Here is a 19,303-nt window from a genome sequence, read left to right as displayed (position 1 = left end):
GAATCAAATTCTTCATGTTTTACCTAAATCGATTGCTCAATTATTAAAACTTTACAATCTGATTTGTAATTATTTTTTTATGAAAATGTAAACAAGTCATTGTTTGGCACTTTCGGTCTTACTTGAAATTGGTTTACACCATATGAGTTAGTAGCTTTGACGGTTTGAAAAGCATTCTTTTTTCATGATTAAATTTAATAAACAAGTGTTAAGCCATGAAATTATATTTATTTAATTTAAAATAAACAATGCCAATGAAATTGATCGTAAACATAACTAACAATCTAGAAAAAATAGAAATTTTCTGAGAATTCCAACAAAACACAAACTCCCATCAGAGTACAACCATGTCTCCACTGGTAATGTTCGCGACCACACAGGTGATCATGAACTTAGAGTGTCCTAGAATCGGATAGGTACGAACAGACTGGTCTACTTCTACCAACTGGGTCATAACAGGCCATGACAAACCTACAACATTTAGTATGCTTGCACGGTGTGAACGGTGTCGAAGCAAGCGCTGGCATGTGTCTCGATATCTCGGAGAACGAGACGAAGCAACCCTCCAAGAATGTTGGTAGCAAGGGTTTTGAGCTCATTTTTACTCTGTTCATATAATCATCCTTTCAATTTGAAATCGTTGGTTGATTAGAGCAGCGCTGCGATAGCAACGGCGCTCGATTTAAATTTTCGTTTCACTCAAATACAAATGTTTCAATGTTTTCGCACAACGTATCTGCTATACGGTTTATGCGGATTAGACGCTGAGTATTAAACGAAAAAATGCGGCATGTTCTTCTCATAGAATCAAATCAGGCTAATCACACTACGTAACCGAGCAACAGCCACATGCGCAATGTCAAGTGCAACTAGTCTGAGAGCATTCATTGAACTGATTGTACAAAAGCTAATTGAGCATTGCATAAAAATGTATAACCTCACTTTTCTGACAGCTCAGAGAGCTTGTTTACATGGACCTAGAAAATGTTTGGTTTAACCCAGTACAAGAAACTCGGTTCGAATTCTAACACCATGTAAACAAGCTCGCTGAACTGTCATTTTTTCGAGCATTTTTACTCATATGACGTCATATTGCAATGTCCCATTCACTAAAAATTGAAATCTCGACAAACATATGATTACGGCCTAAAAGCCAACTACGGCCTAAAAAAAGTAACAAAGTTTGTTTTTATTTTGATTATAGAGGTTTTAACCTTAAGGTCATTCGCCTCTTCGGGTTAGAAAAATCTCTTATGAAAAATTTCTAACCCTATGTGCGGGGTCGGGACCCGAACCCAGGTGCGCTGCGTACAAGGCAATCGATTTACCAATACGCTACGACCACCCCCCCCCCCAGTAACATAGTTATTATCTCATCTATTTGAAAAGTTATAAACGATTTTTGTTGAAAAATACACCATTTTCAAGAATTAATAATTTTTTTTATAGAAATAATGCTCCCGCAGTTTTTTCACCAAAAACTAGAAAACTTTTGATCTTTCCAATAAAAAATTTAATATTGAAAATCCATTTGCAATGTTGGAAGATATGTAGCATTGAAAAAAACCATTTTTGTTTTGAAAATCGCCTGTAACTATGCAAACAAAAGAGATAGAAACTTCATTGCTTCGGCAAAAATGTGTATTTACAAAAGTTCTTAAAACCTCTAAAACAAAGTATCGACGAGAAATTAACATATAAAAAGATATTAATAGAAAACCAATTTTTAAAGAGCCACCCTACCGTAAACATTGCAAAAATCATAGCACATGAACCATTAGAGATAGCTATATAGTTTCTTCAGAAAAGTTGCTTCAATTCGATTAATTTATAACTTTGTAGAACATTATGGAGCTGAATTTTACATATCTGAGAAGTTGATACTTTGAACACCCTAACCACAAGGACCACCCTAATTCAACTAATATAAAAAAATCGGCAAGAAAGTTCTAAGAAAGTTTTCCGAAGATACTATATATCTAAAACCAATGGTTTAGGCGCAAACAGTTTTGTCTTCCTAAATACAGCTTTGGGACCATAGTGCATTGTGTAAGAAAAAAATATATTTTCAGTCACGCAAAGCCACACACACCACACGTTTCAAGAGTAGACGTCCAACCATTTCCACGGCGAGGAGCGTCACGGCGGTCATGATAAATCTTTAATAAAATTGTCTGAAAAAGGATAGTAAGCAAGATTTATAAAGCTTAGACTTGTAGTTACTCGATGAACAGAAAAATAGAAAAATGTTTGAATTTTAGAAAATGGCATCATAAAAACCGAAAAATCTCAAATTTTAATGAAGAATTCCCTAATTTTTCTAAAAAAAGGGAGATTTTTTTTTGTGGTTCATCGACCAGCTACACATATTATGCATGCTCATAAAAAATAGTTTTTGAGTTATCGTGTCCGCCAATTTGAAAAATGCGGTTTCGAGAAAAGAAAATGCTATTAAAGTTGCCGATAGATTGAAATCTGCTTGTGTTACAGCAAATGCAAGCAAAGAATGCATGGCTGTTTAAAACAAATCAGCATGGCCACCGATATTTAATACTAACAATGAAGCGAATAAAAAAGAAATCGATTTTTTTACCCGGAACCCCCCCCCCCCCTTCTCCTTAATTTATATAAAATATTAATGCTCGCAAAACTGTGATAACAACAAAAACCAATCAGTGCTTTCTCTTGGTCAGTGGTCAGCGGTACTTTTTGGGTTGACTCTCAAGAATCGCTATAGAATAGTTTCGCAATTTTTAAATCAATGCTGAAACTGTTCTAACATAACTCAATCTTCTCGTCCACAAAAAGTAAAAACGCTGAATCCCTCTGGTATAAAGACCTGCAACCTCTGTGGTTTGTCTACCATTTATCTTACAGTTATTAAGCACTTTTACCGCTAAAGTATCTTACAGTGTCACAGTTCAATCGAGCACGAGACTTGTCAGAAGCACTCAATCCAAAGAAAATATCTTCGAATCTTTCTCGAACGAGGGTCATTGACAGGTCTTGTGCTCGATCTAAATGACACTGACAGATAAATGGTAAACAAACGATAGAGGTGACGAGTCTTTGTACCAGAGGTGTTACGCATAATTCGAGCGCCTTTCGTTTTCACCGTCTTGAAACTTTTGTCTATCAAACGGCCTACGCTGTCACATTTGTTAGTTCGTAATCAGCGTTGGCCGAGATGGATTCGTACTAAATGTAAGTCTAAATGTGATAATATTTCTTGTAAACTAATGTAACCACTGTTACAGGAAATTTATAACATCTGTTTTAATAAACACTTTTATTGTAAAATGGTGTTATAAATTCAGAAATAACATCCCGGTCAATTGCGAAACGCAACAAGAGGGATTCAGCATCTTCAACGAAAATTTCCAACTAACACCGGCCTTTTCAGTAGGCTCAAATCCAGTCCAGTCCAGCCGTGCTTTGGAAATACCTACAGAAATATGTTGTCAGATACTTTAGTGATAAGAACCACATCATGTATATCCGAAATATGAAACGTGAGGCTCATTACCCTACGTACTATCGAATTCCCTAAAACATTTCAGCATGAGAATTCCAACACAAGCATAAAAACAACCTGACGCAGGCTCACTAGCAGCACACATACGTTGCACCCTGTAGTGTTGAACTCAATACGGAACCAAACCACCCACCCACTTTGCAGAGCATGTGTACGCACTCGAACCTGTCGCATTTTTGTACTCGTTCATGTATGCAAGGTTTTGGGTCGAACAGTGTGGTGAAGAACGCACGATGGACTTTGCACACAGTGGGGAGGCAGGTGCCAGTGGTACTGGAACCCGAACGCACAGTGATCACTTTCCATACAAAAGTCGGACAAAACCTCAAAAGTCGCCCGAATTTCGATGAAAACATCACATTGGGGTAATTTTGCGATGCTAAATGTAAATTTGTCGGTAATTTTTTTTATTTTGTTACCTCAAAATTCTAAAATCAACGTTAACGAATATGAAGTGCACTATATCTGAAAATTTATTTTCAAAAAAATTGTTGTAGTGAGTTGTTAGCAGAATACACATTTTTTAAATTGTTGATAATGTTGAGAGCCATTTTTAAATAATATTACGGACCCTGGGTAATGTTTACGGGCGAATGACCATCTGGTTAAAGCCCCCAATAAACAATTACAATTTACAACCCTGGGTAATCAAACAATACCATGCGTCTCCTTCAAGCATATCATAAAAATCACCTTTTCATACTTCGGGACAGAAAAGAGCAAAATAAGACATTAATTTTCGGGAGGTACACTAATTTTCATGAACTACAAATGGTTTTTCCGAATTGTTTTAAAATAAAGTACAGCCACAGCCTCAGAATATTATAATTTTAATTTAATGCGTGATTTATTATTTGATTCCTCCGAGCGAGAAGAAAGGCTTGTATCTACTACATCGAATGGCAAGTATAAGTCTAGCGAATAATCTTTCAAATGAAATCATTTCGAGCCTAATCGAAGTTTTAACCTATAATACATATTCATTTGAATGGCATAGATTTGAATACAGTTATTTTTTCAAAATACATCATCTGTTTCACCTTCAAGGTTATGTAAAAAAATCTAGCTTTCGTCTTCCAGATTTAATATTTTGAGAAGACCTGTTTACAAGCAGAAAAAAATCCAAAATAAAATTTTGAGTTCTTGTCCAGCTAGGTGACACTGTGGAATGGTTCGTACACGGTTTGGCTGTGTGCAGGTCAATGTCACCATTACCGAAGGTCCACAACATCTACCGATTGTTACATCGTCCGGACGTTATAGCCATGATGTTGCTCGATTGGCATGCGAGCAACAAATGATTCAAATAGACTTGCAGCGCTTCCATTTATAACCTCTCGTAGTTGATTGATTGCCTCCTATTGACGGCTCTGCCTGAAAAAGCTGCTTCATACATGGTAATTTTTCCTTTTTTCACGAAATTTTCAATTTTATTATTTTCAATCTACACTACTTTAATTACACATACATTAAATTATTACAAATATTTTAATTAGGAGTTTTTGAATCGACTAGTGTATAAATGATGGAAATCCATGTAGTAATAGCGGAGTTAAAAGCTTGCAAACCATATATGGTCTCGTAACATAGGAGATATTTTAGATTTTAGAGTGACACTTTGCCCCATTTTTAATGGTAAAAATAGAAACGTAGATTTAAACACAAAACACGTACAAACCTAAATAATGTAAAAACGTAAAACACATAAAAATCGTATAACACATACAAAGGTAAAATACTGGACGAAAAATATATAAACGAGTCAAAAAAGAAAATAAACGTAATAAGCAAAACAACGTAAGAAGTTCAAAAAATTAACGTAAAAAATGCAAAAAACCTGATTTTTAAGATTGCGGCTACGTTTTTTACGTTTCCGCGGCCTTTGTGTAATGCGTTTTTTACGTTTTCAACCTTTTACATTCTTTACGTTAAGTAAGTTTTTTGAAGTTTATTCGTTTTTACCATTTTTGTGTATTTTTATGCTTAAAACCTTCTTTATTATATTACATCAATATTGCGACGTATTTGTTTATTTCCTAATAGAATTTGTAAGTATATGTAAGTAGGGGTTAGCCCACTACTCGGGTTCTTATTTCCACGGCGTACCCTTCTTTTCAGGGCGACCTAGGTGCCTCTACTGAATTTCGGATTTTCGTAACAAAAACGTAAACAAACAAATAAACTAAATTTACCGTCACTCCTACTATCCACTGCTGCTGATGCGGGATCCCAATGCTGCTGGTGAAGGGAAGGCGGGCGGTTTCCTTCCGGCAGGCCGGGACAACAACGGTCGCGTACTCGTCCGGGTTCCGGTGGCTACTCCGGCAGCGGTCCTTCGCGTTTAGCTAGGCAGGTGAGCTTGGCTCCGTTGTTGGAACCTTCCTAGCGACGAATCGCCGGATCGTCTACTCGCCGTAAACGATCCCGGATGTCACGGCAGTAAACTTTCCACGGGAGAACCTTTGTCCGCCCTGCTTCGTTCTCCTTGGCAATTAACTGTGGAGAAGAGCTTGGCTCGCGTGACTGATCCTCCACAGTGAGAAGGTCGATGTTCGCTGCTTAACGTTTAGCCGAGGAAGCGAGATCGCTCCTTTGCGGTTAGCGTTCCCTCTATGGCGAGCCAACACCACACACGAGTGCCCGAACCACAAGCCGGCACTTTTCAACTGGGATTTTTACTGTCACACGCGCGCACTAAACTCCACAGTAACGGTGGCGCAAAACTGTCCCGAAAGCAAAATAAATATTCTGGACGTTTGTTCTTGCTCGTCTGTTCCGTCACTATCTCATCATAACTCGATGGCCGCCTTCCTCACGACCAAAACAAACACCCAAAAGACGTACCGTAGCATAGCTGTCATTACAATGGTACAGCAAAGTCAGACCACTTTTTCAGCGAAAGGAGAGCGGTAACCTGTATAAACCCTATGTTACCTATACACAAATGGTTAATAAAATTTTCTACACCTATCTACACGCACAAAATCGTTCACAAACGCGAAACTATACAAAAATTTACAAACTAAATGTGAACGATATCGAACAGCGGTGTGAGCATAACTTTAAGTAAACAAATACACTCTACGGAGTGTATACACAAAAAAGGGTATAAGTGCCAAATTGTTACGGGTGACGGGTGACAAATTTTACATGTTTAGACATGTAAAAAAGCATTGTGTGTTCTTTTGATATAAAACTCGGCTGAAGAAACTGGAAAATTGTGAGCGACACACATATTTTTACTTGTTCTTGAATGTAAATTCAAGTGAATTGTGACACTCCTTTTATGTTACGTCTTGCGAGATGTAAATATTTTAAATGTATGTACGGTCTGTAGATTTTACTTACATTCCCTTTTAGTTCGAACAGATGTGTATACGCTAAAGCGGCATCGGAATTGATCTCAACACTACCGAAGCGTTCTAGAAAAGATCAGCGAGACTGGGCCAGCTTAGGACCTAGATAAAAGCCGGTTATTAAAAATCATCAATTGCTTAGAGCGTAAGCAAACCTGTTTGAGATCGATTTAATTTGAATGGCATCACGCATATAAGTGTTAGAATACAAGGTTGTCTGGCAGTTACTGCGCTCAAAAAAAAATAATGGAGATCAACATCAGATTCTATATTTCTTGTTACTTATTGCCAACGATGGAATGGATCTAGAGCACGGAAATTTAAAACAAAGTACACTCATTGGATCACCACGTAGTTAGAAAAAAAATGAAGAATGTTGACGTGTGAAACATAATTCCAAACAGTAGGCGGGAAATAAAATCAGGTAATCTGATAATACCAACTCGCGTGTGGTGGTCATTCATGCAATGGTGGACCTATTCATGCGCATAGCAAATAACCAATCCGCAGTAAAACGAAACTTCTTTCATTGAGACAAGCAAACGAAGAATATTGACAGTCGTATCAATGTTTTAGGGTATCGCAGTTATTCAATATAAATCAAGTATTTGTGAGTTTGAGAATCAAAGATGTTAGAGGACCGAAGAACACAAAAGTTGCGATTTTTTACAATAAAATACTGATCGAAAAAATATTTTTTCGCGTATTTGTTTACTGATTCTATAAACACAATCTAGACGATTTGCTGAATACGTTATTTCTTCGAATGCCTCTCCTTATACAAAGGGGCGCAAACTCAATCTCATCCCATAAAATTAGCACAATTAACACATCGAATGTACATATGTAGTACTGCAATAAAGTGCGTCTATTTATTGCGACTAGAATATTCTTCACTCATGCGATCAATCATTCTGGGATGATTAATCCAACTATAGCCAAAAAGACTGCAGCTTCTATAGACGATTTAAGTCATAAGCTCATAGATTTGATGGACTCCGGCTTTAAGTAAATTTAGTAACAATTAGGTTCTTTACTGAAACAGTTAACCTCACTTTCCTTGACAGTTCACTTGTACTGTTTACATGGACTTAGAAAATTTTTGTGGCCGACTAGATTCGCCCCAAGCAAATCACAAAGCATTTTTCCAAATCCATGTAAACAGTACAAGCGAACTGTCAAAAATGAGTACCCGAGTTCATTTGTGGCGTCAGCGTAAAGTATTCAATAGTATAGAATCTCATGAATTCTGTAGTAACCATCACCAATAATTTTACACAATTTACCAGGACAAACAGATAGCCATACAGAGTCGTTTCTGAAACTACCCTGACCTGTCTCAAAACTATTTCAATCCTACTCGGCGTGCCATAAAACATGTTCATTGTCCTAACCGAACGTGACTGTTTTTGGACAATCAACGCCCATTCTGAAGGTCGCCTTCTAGTTCTCTCGCCGAACGTTAATCCCGTTTGCATCTTGTTCGCTACGTACATACATATAGCCAATCAAATGCAGCGACCTAGTGGCAATGACAATTAACAGCATCTGACCCGCAGATATGGAGTCTTAAACTTATACGGTGCGTGGTTCTCGTTTTACTTGCCGTAGGTCAGTTTCATTCCATTGCAGCGACAGCGGCGACGCGGCGTTGACCTGACCGTGAGAGGGCTGAACTTGTTTTGGATCTCGCTCGCCATCATCGCATCGCTCCGATATCATACCGGTCGGTCGGTCAGTCTGTCGGCCGGTTGGTCCACGCAATGTATAGGTAGTTTACAAATTCATTCACGGCCATGGTTCACCACCAGCCGGGCAGTGGTCATGATGAGCGGATTGCAAGCGCAAAGCTGCGGTTGGCGCCTGCTTTGTTTTTCTTTTTTCGCGTACTCGAAGACGCAATTTGTGGTCGGAGAGTGAAAATTAAATGGTCCGCCGACCTTACAATTCGCGAGCATGGTTTGGGGTGGTGAGTATCTTACCCCGGTGAAACCTTGCCGGGCGCGATACATGGAAGTGAAAATGCGAAAAAATGAACTTTTGTCCTTCAGTTTGGTACGCCCGTAGTGAGTGGTGGAGATTATTATAAATTGACCAGTAAAGGTTAAGTGCAGTGAGTCTTGTTCCCTTTCGTATCTTGATTGTTGATGGTTTATATAAATGAAGAGGGCCTTCCGATGTACACTGCAGATCTTGTTTTTTAAATAAGTTTATACATGGAAGTGCAAGTCATAATTAATCATTTGTTGTCAGATTATTGTGAGTGTATTTTTAAATAAAAGTATCTATATATTTTATGCGGACATATTCGCTCCAGAAATTCTCAAAACTTAATAATTGTTTCGATCGGCATCATAACACTCAGTCTGCTTGTTATTCTACCCGAGCCAGTACAAAGCGAACGATAAAGAACAGTTTCGTCAATCTAGTGTTCATTGCCTAAAGAATAAAGGAAATCGTTTTCGCCGTGTAGTGGCCGGCATAGAATAGCGCTACGGATCTCCCGTTCCCGCGGTGGTATGAGTCCACCAAACGGGATAACCCCAATCCAAGGTGTGAAGCGACCCGTACCGAGGGATGAGTGGTCAAGGGGGTGAAAAAGATGCTTGATCGCGAACGGACCCTGTGGGGTACCTGGGGGCACCCCCCACAGTAAGCGTCTCTTACCACGTTACTCATGGTACCGAAAATGAGTTGCGAAAATAAAAATAACAGAACAGTAAAGTGGGTAAGGTAGGAGATGCCCCCTTCGCCAAAAAGGGGTTTGGTGAGGTCTCCTTCCAAAGGGAGGGACAGCGAAGCGACGGTGGATGCAACCAACAGCACCAGAGTCTCTTCAATGATGGTAGGGATACCCGCGATGCGGGTGGTAGTCAAGCAACTCGATAATATCATCGAGTTTATAAGCGGAAAGCAGAACATCAGCGAGGAACTGAAACAGAACCTGCTGGTGCTCCGCCAGACTGTTCAAGTCGCAAGACAAGAACAGGACGCTTTCATCAGGCGGATAGCGGGAAGAGAGAAGACCGATAAAGGCCCCCAAACTGAGGCCTTCACCTTCCTTGGAGGAGCTATTATGGCCCAAGAGACGATTGATTTCGCCCTGACGGTCAAAGAGGGCAAGACTGCGCTTAAGCCGAAGCGGCCCAGGCAGTCACCTGGCGAAGGAGCGCGAAGCAACGCCATACGACGCGCAACCACAAAGGCCAAACGTCGTTTAAATGGAGCAGACCGGGGTTCAAAGGGTGTCGACCCGAGAAGGTGACTGCTCTGCCCAAGAAGGCGAAAGGCACCAACCGGGCGCAAAGTGTCAGGCCACAAGTGGGCCAGCCGGTGCCATCGATGCGGGCGGCCGAAAGCCTCTCGGCTCTAGGACAGGATGTGCGCAATGTACAAATACCGGCGAAATGATCTTGGTGCTGAAACGAGGAGTGCAAACTAGTGGGGCGGCGTACAAGAAGTTGGCCCAAGAGGTCTTGGGTGACGGCGCTCAGGTGAGGTCGTTGGGTGCGGAAGTGACCCTCCAGTGCAAGCAACTGGATGAGGTTTCGAACGCAGACGACGTCGTCTCTGCCCTCGTGGAGAAGAGATTGAGCGGACCTCTGTACGCCTAAGAGAGGGACTCTTTGGCACGCAGATAGTCTACTTCAGGCTACCGGTTGGGGAAGCCAAAAAAGTCATCGAGAGAGGTAAGCTGAAGATCGGCTGGTCAGTATGCCCAGTAAGTGGACAGGTGCTATCGGTGCCTAGAGTCCAGCCATAAGTTCCACGACTGCAAGGGTCCAGACAGAAGTAAGTTGTGTCGTCGCTGTAGTGAGGAGGGACACAAGGCGCCGAAATGCGATAGGCTACCAAAATGCCTTATCTGCGCCAGTAAGAAGCAAGACCGTAACCATGTTATGGGTTGACCTTCGTGTCCCTTTTGTGAGGCCAGTAAGAAGAAGCCGTGCAAGTAACGCAGCTGAATCGTAACCACTCTGCATTTGCTCAGCAGCTGCTGTGGCAGTCGGTCTCGAAGTCGAGGACAGATGTCGCCTTGCTACCCGGACCCGTACAACCTCCCTGCCGATAACGGTAATAGGGTAGCGGACGGGTCTAGGATGGCGGCAATTTGTACGACGGGACGGTTCCAGGTCCAAGAGGTAGTACACTCCACTGCGGAGGGTGTCGCGATTGCCAAGATCAATGGTGTATCAATATTGTAGCTGCTATGCCCCACCAAGGTGGCCTATAGAACAGTTCAACCAGATGATCCGATCTAGTGGCTCGGAAACCGTTCGTCATAGCGACAACAAAGTTTTCCCCGCGACCCTGGGACTGGGGGCCAACACTGACAGTCTAAGCGGGGATGCGCCGGTAGCTGTCCAACCACGCGCGTGCGACGCCACCATGCCGAGGAAAACCCTGCCAAGAAATGGCAGGCGCCCGGTATATTGGTGGAGCGCCAAGATTGCAGCACTACGATCAGTCTGCCTCAAAACTAGACGTAGGACGCAAAGAGCCCGCTCCGAGGAGGTAAGAGCGGACCGCCGTGAAGTGTTTCGAGCTGCGAAATTGGATCGGTTGGCGAGGATTATCGAAGTACTCTTCCCGTCTCGAGCTTGAAGTCGATGAACAGGTGATGCGTTGGGGCCTGGTATTCACGGCATTTCTGGAGGATTTGCCGTACGGTGAAGATCTGATCCGTTGTCGACCGGCCATCGATGAAGCCGGCTTGATAACTTCCCACGAACTCATTTACTTTAGGTGATAGACGATGAAAGATGATCTGGGATAGCACTTTGTAGGCGGCATTCAAAATGGTGATCGCTCGGAGGTTCTCACACTCCAAATGGTCGCCTTTCTTGTGAATGGGGTAGATCACCCCTTCTTTTCACTCCTCCAGTAGCTGTTCCATTTCCTAGATCCTGACTAACAACCGGTGCAGACAAGTGGCCAACTTTTCCAGGCCCAACTTGATGAGTTCTGCTGCGATACCATCTTTGCCAGCTGCTGTGTTGTTCTTGAGCTGTTGGATGGCATCCCTAACTTCCCTCAACGTGGGAGTTGGTTCATTTCCGTCCTCAACTGCACTGACGTAGTCAAATCCTCCGTTGCCTTGGTCATCATTCTCCTCGCCGTTCAGGTGCTCGTCGAAGTTCTGCTTCCACCTTTCGATCACCACACGGTTGTCCGTCAGCAGGCTTGCGTCCTTATCCCTACATATTTCGGCTTGCGGCATGAAGCCTTTGCGAGATGCGTTGAGCTTCTGGTAGAACTTCCGTGTATCTTGAGAACGGCACAGCAGTTCCATTTCCTCGCACTCCGCTTCTTCCAGGCGGCGTTTTTTTCTCCCTGAAGCGGCGTGTCTGCTGTCTCCGCTTGTGTTTGTATCGTTCCACATTCTTTCGAGTTCCATGCTGCAACATGACCGCTCGCGCTGTATTCTTCTCCAAAACCGCCCTGCACTTCTTGTCGAACCAATCGTTCCGTCGTCTCCGTTCCTCGTACCCGACAATGTCCTCAGCTACGTTGTTGATGGCTGCTTTTACTGTTCTCCAGCAGTCCTCTAGATGGGCCACGTCGAGCTCTTCCTCATCCGGCAACGCTGCCTCGAGCTGCTGCGCGTATGCAGTGGCGACATCTGGTTGCTTCAGTCGCTCCAGATCGTACCGAGGCGGCCGTCGGTACCGTACATGATTAATGACGGATAGTTTTGGGCGCAATTTAACCATTACCAGGTAGTGGTCAGAGTCGATGTTAGCGCCACGATAGGTCCTGACGTCGATAATGTCGGAGAAGTGCCATCCATCGATCAGGACGTGGACGATTTACGATTCCGTCTGTAGCGGTGATCTCCGGGTGTAACGATAACAGAGGCTGTGCTGGAAGAAGGTGCTACGAATGGCCATGTTCTTGGAGGCGGCGAAATCAATGAGTCGAAGGCCTTTCTCATTCGTCAGCTGGTGAGCGCTGAACTTTCCAATCGTCGGTCTAAATTCCTCCTCCTGGTCTACCTGAGCCTTTAAGTCCCTAATAATGATCTTGACGTCGTGGCTTGGACAGCGGTGGTATTCTCGTTCGAGCTGCGCGTAGAAACCGTCTTTGTCATCATCGGTGCTGCCGGAGTGAGGGCTGTGCACGTTTGTTATGCTGATGTTGAAGAAACGGCCCTTGACCCTCAACCTGCACATCTTTGCATATCGCCCATCACAATAAAAGCCCCTAGCTCATGTGTGTTGCCACAGCTCTGGTAGATGGTATGATTACCTCTAAACGTTCGCACTATGGATCCTGTCCAACACACCTCCTGCAGCGCTACGATTCCGAACCCGCGGTCCTTGAGAACATCGGCGAGTACACGGGTGCTCCCGATGGAGTTGAGAGATCTGCAGTTCCACGTTCCGAGCTTCCAATCGCTAGTTCCTTTTCGTCGCAGTGGTCGTCCCCATTGGTATCGGTCACATTCTTATCTTGTTGACTTTTCGCTGCAATTGTTTTATACGGCTGGCTCGCAGGGCCTGACACCAACCCCCTAACTTTCCGGAGGACCATAGTGCACAGTTGAGCTTAGAGTCCTTCACTGGCACTCGGATGATGATCAGCCGCCCCTAACATGGGGAACAGACATTTTTTTAGACAATTTGTTGCGCAATATGAGAGGGGGGATAAAGAAACTTGTAACAATTTGTTACATGGGGTAAGTCAATTTTGGGCAATTTTTGCGTTACGTAATTTATGACCCTGAAACCTATTGTATTTATTTACAATTATACAACAAAAATTACTAATTTATCTAGACTAACAAAACTGGACCACTGATGAGCACTATGCAAAACAAATACACTCTACGGAGTGTATACACAAAATCAGGTATATTTCCACCCAGTTCTAAATTGTTATTCCGACGGGTTACATGGTCTAATTGGGCGTCAGTGAGTCATTATCACAACTCCAAGCAATTCATTAAAAACATTTTTATAATTTTTGCACCTTTTAAATAAAGGGCGAACACATTCTACAGGGCATAACTTTTTTACGATTGGGTAAAAATCAACCAAATTTTGCACGCTTTCTCATTGATGTGTATTGTTTACATGCTGTCAAACTTGAAGTCGTGTTTTTCGATTCAACGAAAATGGAGGTGAACCAAAGCGAGTCGAGAGAACAAATTCTTCCCAAACACCTGGAATTTCCTGACCTGTCGCACCGTCAGTTGGGAAAAATGTTGAACATTCACCATTCAACCGTCTCCAGAGTGTTGAAGCGGTTCCAGGAGCGGTTGACGTTGGACCACGGCAAAGGAGCTGGAAGAAAACCGGGACTGGAGAACAAAAAGACGGAGGGAAAGGTGAAGCGGGTGATTAAAGCAAATCCCAACGTCTCAAACCGTTATTTGGCTAAAAAGATCGGCATGTCGCAGAGCTACGTCCAGAATGCAAAGAAGAGAGCTGGACTACATACATACAAGGTACAGAACTTCCCAAACCGCGATGAGCGGCAACAATCGACGGCTAAAACTCGGGCACGGAAGCTCTACGAGAAGATGCTGGCAAAATATGGCTGCTGTGTGATGGATGACGAAATGTATATAAAAGCCGATTTTAAGCAAATTCCGGGGTTGGAGTTTTTCACCGGCAAGAGCAAGTTCTATGTGGACAAATTTAAGAAGAAAATGTCGAAGTTCGCCTCCAAATATCTCATTTGGCAGGCCATCTGCTCTTGCGGACTGAGGAGTGAGCCTTTCGTGACAAAGGGCACAGTAAATGGCGAGATCTACAAATCTGACTGCCTCGAGAAGCGCCTTTTGCCGTTCTTGCAGCAGCACGACGAAGCTCCGCTATTTTGGCCAGATTTGGCATCATGCCACTATTCTAAAAGTGTCCTGAAGTGGTATGAGGCCAATTCTGTCCATTTTGTTCCAAAGGACATGAATCCGCCAAACTGTCCGGAGCTGCGCCCGGTGGAGCAGTACTGGGCAATGATGAAGCGGGAACTTCGGAAGAGCAAGAAGACAGTCAAAGACGAGAAGGACATGTTAAGAAAATGGAAAAAAAACTGAGAAACTGGTACCGGATGACACTGTAAAGACTTTGATGGAGAGCATCAAGCGAAAATGCGTTCAATTTTACACTCAAGGCTCCATCGATTAACTTTTCTTTTGATTTTTGAAGTAAATGTATGTATAAAACTACCCCAAAATTTTGGTTTGATTTTAAACATTATAAGAAAATTGGCATGACATTTTCGGTGTCGCAATAATTTCGTGTTCGCCCATTATGGAAATTGCGTTTTGACTTCGTTTCATTAGAATCCCACGATCGAACTTCTAGTCCTGCATGATTTCCCGCAAGAAAATAGTTCAATTTTAAGCTAAAGAGACCTAGTGAAAATTAAACCTGCCCGCATCGCTTCTTCTGCGTCGGCAGTATAATATTGTGGACCTGAAAGGGGTTTCCAAGTCCGCTTTCGCATAGGTCTCGTCATCCGACAAATTATATGGACATATCGTTGCCACACTTCCGAATATAATTTACGAACCATGGTTATATTCTAAACTTTGGTGATTTTCCGCTTTTTATAGGTTGAAGACCTACAGATTGTTCCGTTTCTTGATACGTTGGATCATTCCGATGCTCGTTGCCGCATTGCTGGCCAAATCATGTACCGACATTGAGTTATTCTTCCTAGTTGAGTTCTGGTTCAGTATCGGGTTGAAATATCCAGTTTGTTTGTTTCTTCCTTTGTTCCTTTGTTCATCTAAAGTGTCCCCCAAACTTGTTTACGGTGGATTTTACACTCGCGTTATGCTTCACCAATTTTCGCATTGTTACACCCTTTTCACTTAGCCATGTGTTAAAAAACCTTAATTTTCACTTCATTTTCAATGCGCGATAGTTTAGAAACGAATAAGTTGAACCGCACAAAAAAGTGAACAAACGAAAGATGACAGTAAAACACACAGCATGCTGTGATGTCCGCGGCTGTGATGAGCACCACAGACTAGCAGATATAACCCTAGGGTGACCATAAGTCCTGGTTTCCCAGGACATGTCCTGGTTTTGCATTGACTGTCCTGGTGTCCTGGGAAGTCGAGGAAAATGCTTGATTTGTCCTGGTTTTTATACTGTAAGCCTAATATATTTCTATTTATTCAGTCTTCGATTTTCACTATGCTCCAGATCGCAGTTACAACCGACCACAACTATAACTGAATATCCTCAATCGGAATGTGAGACAAACAAAACTTAATACAGTCGAATCTCCCAATTGTACCTTCCGATGTTTTTTTTTAATCTTAAGAGTGCCTCGTCAATATCGATGAAACAATGGTTACCAGCGCGTCTTCTCGGCTTAAATCGTCTTTCAATCCGGGACCCGAAGAAATCCCTTTGGTACCTTTCAAAAGACACATCCGCGTTTTGGTGTTTCTGCTTCTACTGAGTTAATGGCTTTTTTTCGTCTTACTGGAAATCCATTACATAAAAAGCAAAATAGCAACTATCGTAGAGTAATTTCATTGAGCGCTCTCTCGAGCTGGGGATCATGCAATTAATATAGGGTCGATACCAGTACTTAATCAATCGTTCTGCTTGTTAACAGTGCAGTGAATCAAACGAACGTTTCTACCTAAAGTCTGCTGTCTATATGTACCGTGCCAGTACTATAAACAAGCAAAGCAGTCGAATAATAAAATTCGTCCCAAGCCAGTGTGAACAATAAAGAACCGTTACTTTCGTTGGTGCGATACCGATCAGTCATTTCAAGATGTTTGAAACTCAACAGCAAAATTGAACAGCAAATTTGCAAATGTAGTTTAAACTATCGGAAGTCGTCGTTATACAAGCCCATACTCGTTACTGATAACGTTTAAAACTTGGGCCATAACGGAAAGCTACGCTATGGAAGACAACATGCAATACGTCGTTGAACATGATAATGTTAGGACCAAGGTATCCGTTTATATTGACAATGATAAGATTGATATGCGTCTGCACGATCTACACTTGGGTACTATTAATAAATTTATTACAACCATCATGTCGGAATACGCAATACGTCCTTTAAGTTTGAAACCTGGAGGAAATTTTTCTAGATATTTCCAACGGTGTTTGTTGCGTGAAAATACGAGTGACGGAACCTATTCCTTCATATCTGAACATTCAATTCTAAGCAAAACGCATGACCAAATCTCAAATCATGCTGTGCACGTATGAAGGACAGACTCCTGCGTGCCTTACGTTGTTACACAAGAAGACACACAACGAGAAACCACGTACACAAACCTCTAACGAAGCAATATCAACTGCAAGCATACCCATCACACAGCCCTTCATCAACATCAACTAAATCACAAACCACCGGAGTTGCAGCAACGAATACAGAACCAACGCACAGCGTGAACGATCATTGTGATGCGCCTACTACTTCCCAATCAACTGCCAGCACCACTGATAATAAAGTAAATAACAAGGAACACGGATACGCGATCGTGGCCCATAGGCCCCACAAACAACTCAAACCAGGTAATCGTGAGAGCCCATACAACATTAACAGCGAGGATAGCAATGAAAACGATAAACCGAGAGAAAGCGGACTAAGTGATCCATAAGCAACAAGAGGCTATGAAGTACATAAATATATCTTCAACAAGAAATAAGATCTTTGCGCAAAGTAACACACGCGTACACAAGATCCGATGGATATACTTTAAAATTCGACTTATTTATTTTTATTTACACATTGATAATATTATAAGACCCACGGCTTAGGTAATGCATTGAGGCGTGTCAAATAAATGAAATAGCTAATGAACGATTACCATGCCTTCACGCCTGGACACTGAACAGCGACTAACCACCGAGTCTAGCATCCTACATAACAGGGAGTATGGAATGTCGGGCTCAAACCAGTGCTGCGAAATTTCAAAATCAGTTACTTATTTCTGCTTGTATTTACCGAAACCAAAATTCCCTCCCTGATTCATTAACTTCCCAACTGACTGAAACTTCATGCAGAATGGAATGCTTAAGTGCAGAAGAAATATAAATTCCTTCACCAACGAAAGCATTTATTTGTTTTTATGTGGACAGTTTGTAGGCAGAAACTGGCTTCTTCTACATTTTCGAGCATAAGTGAACTGCATAATCTATATCTGGTGCACATTTGCTCAATAATCCCTCAAATTCTGTTTGATGAGGGAAACGAACCAAACATTTCATTCATCGCGACGGGTATGAATTGAATTTTGTTTTCTTTCAAGTTCACGCAGGGATGTCAATTTTTTCAAACTCGGGCTCAAAATGATATTATTTACTCCAAACTATCCGCCAGTTTTCATATAACAATCGTTTAAACGGAGATATTTTTGGTAACAATGGTAGGTTTTGCAGCTCTCAAATCGAGAGATAATGGTTGACATTGTAGATTGCCGGGCATAGCGCAGGGAAGCTACTTGGGATCGTTGATGTTTCTGATTTACGTCAATGTCGTGTTTTTAGTACTGAAATCTCCTCTCCGGTCCTGCACAGACCATCTCAGCATGAAACGTTTGCTGATGGTGGTGTAGCAAGAACTGCCTTTGTGTAAATCCGAAAAAGGTTATCGGTAATCGAATTCCGATGAACGACGAGCTCTTCCTTCCAGCCTCCCAGAACTTTTTTACTGTCGAAGCTCTGCCTGCCAGACCCCAGAACTTTTTAACTGCCGAAAACATGCGGAAAAGGCAATGTCGATTGAGAGGCGATGGGGGGATGCAGTACCCTTTCGACTGTCCTGGTTTTTTACTCATCTGATATGGTCACCCTATATAACCCTGGAAAACAATCGCAAGCATACCGGGGATAGACTACCAGTAAAAATTTCTTCGTGCTCATGAGGGATAAACCAAATGTTTTATTTGATAGAATTTCATCAACAATTGAGAGATTGAGATTAAAATATTTAGTAGCTTAGATGAGTATTAAAACCTTTGTAAAAAAAACAAGAATTTCAAATAACTAGTTGTCTAATTTGTATGTTGAGTTTTCAAATGACAAATAGAATCATTTCTAAATAATAAGAATTTGTTTGTATTTCGATTAAATTACACATTCGTCAACAAATGTGGTAACGCTCGACTAAACAATAAACATGTGACGTTTCAGCAGATGGAAATTCGCGAGCATAGAACATTTGCTTTCAGATTTATTTTTGGAAAGTCTTGAGCATTTCACAAGCTATAATCATCAGCGAATGATGGCGATGCGTCATCATCTTTATCATCATTAAGCTAGACGCGTACGGTCAACATTGAAAGATCGGTGCCATAGCCAGTCACACCAAGAATGTATAATCAGTGCATCAATAGTTTTCTTCATACATTTTACACTGTTACTTGAAATGTGCTCCTTCTTACAAAGTTTGAAGGATTCAATATAATATTCTTCAGGAT

At 41.9% G+C, this 19,303-nt stretch overlaps 1 protein-coding gene across 1 annotated transcript in view; it reads left to right on the top strand.

Annotated features, from left to right (window-relative positions):
• The window catches only part of LOC131684054 (short-chain dehydrogenase/reductase family 16C member 6), a 61,538-nt gene that overhangs the window by 17,212 nt on the left and 25,023 nt on the right, over positions 1-19,303 (top strand). The window lies entirely within an intron of this gene.

Source organism: Topomyia yanbarensis, chromosome 1 (assembly GCF_030247195.1).
Source record: "Topomyia yanbarensis strain Yona2022 chromosome 1, ASM3024719v1, whole genome shotgun sequence".
NCBI lineage: Eukaryota > Metazoa > Arthropoda > Insecta > Diptera > Culicidae > Topomyia > Topomyia yanbarensis.
This window is presented reverse-complemented; position numbering and strand designations above follow the sequence as displayed.